Genomic DNA, 1,760 nt, shown 5'->3' with positions numbered 1-1,760 from the left:
CTCTGTACTTGTGACATGTGCAATGACAATAAAGTCTCTATCTATTACGGTCTACACTAAGCCAAATCTAGCATCTACATCTATCGCTAAAAGCTAAATCTACATCTCCATCTACACCTATATTTACGTCTACAGATCTCTGTCTGTGTCTCAAGTTAAAAAAAAAAAGTACGTCTGCTACACCTAAATACAGACTACATCTAATTCCAGAACTAAAGTGAAAGTTACCGCCTCATCCAGAGCTAAAGTAGCTTCAGCAAAACCGATTTGTTGTCACTCATTAAAACATCCATATTAGCGGTCACATCAGTTCTCTCTACCAGGCGGCATTGTACTCATAACCTTCCCAGGCTTTCCCCTTCACCTGTTATATTTTATCCTCTCATCAAACCCAGACCCACCCCCACATCCAGGTCCTGTGTGATCCTTGAACGCTAACGCTAATCTGCATTGCTATCTTTCGGATCTTAATTGCTTGTAACCCTATTAGATCTAGTCTGGTAATCTGGGATTCATTTTCCACAGTATCTTTACAATCTTCATATTCATATTCATCGCAATAAGAAAAATATCGACATTTCATATCACTCCTTCTTACGTTTTGCTTTTAAATACAGATGATTTCGATCACATATATATGTGGGTTATGCATGTTCGTCCTGTATTCGTTATTCCGTTTTTTAAATAATAATGAAAAGACCAAAGCTGAGATCATGTTGTACCAATAAGGTAGCATTCCCATGTTGATCTTCCACATGTTTGTATACCGAATGCATTGATGATGTCAGCTTCTACTCTATGTCACGATACTGTTATCTCTTTCAGTTAATTATACAACCTACAAACCAATTACAGTCCAAAGACACTCCTTCCTTATGGGGACACATTAACAGTCCAATGTACACACGTAAGATGATGCTTACGTGACAGAATTAGAGTCACACAAACCCACACACGAGAAAACCCTTCCTTATGGGGACAAGTTATGACAGTCTCAACCACACCTGTGTATTGTTATGGGTTTTGTTATGGATATACCATTAAAGGCAGAGAGAAAGACCTGCTTCAGGCACACAATTACAGTCCCACACACATTCCTTACGGGGACCTCAAGGTGTGCCGTCGCAGCCCCCTCCTCGGGGCGGAACGCCAAGCCTCTTGCTGATTGGTCCCTGAGGCAGGCTCCGCACGCGGTGACGAACAGCAGGCCTGAGGACGACCACAGGGCAGGCACACGCAGACGCACGTGCACGCGTGCATGACACAGGTACACGTACACACAAACGCACGCACTTCCAGGTTAGCTTCTCCAAAGGTGTGTTGATGGCCCCCGAAGCGTTCATAGGGTCCCCAGACAGCACCCATTCATCCTCCAGACAACCCGACCCCCCCGGCCTACCCCGGCCCACCTCCACACCTCCACAACAACATCCTTTACTTATTTATCCACTCGCTCTCAGGCCGCTTGCTTTTGTAAGCAAGACAAATTGAGAAGAATAAAAATGGCGCCCGTGTTCCCCCTCCTGGTCGTATTGTCTTTGTGTCAACTGGCAGCCTGCTGGTTGTTGAATCATAGACCACACCTGGGGATACCTGTGTGTGTGTCTGTGTGTGTGCGTGCGTGCGTGTGTGTGTGAGAAAGAGAGAGAGAGAGAGAGAGAGAGAGAGAGAGAGAGAGAGAGAGAGAGAGAGAGAGAGAGAGCGAGAGAGAGAGAAAGAGAGAGGTGTGTGTGTGTGTGTGTGTGTGTGTGTGTGTGTGT

Source organism: Gadus morhua, chromosome 8, assembly GCF_902167405.1.
Source record: "Gadus morhua chromosome 8, gadMor3.0, whole genome shotgun sequence".
Lineage (NCBI taxonomy): Eukaryota > Metazoa > Chordata > Actinopteri > Gadiformes > Gadidae > Gadus > Gadus morhua.
This window is presented reverse-complemented; position numbering follows the sequence as displayed.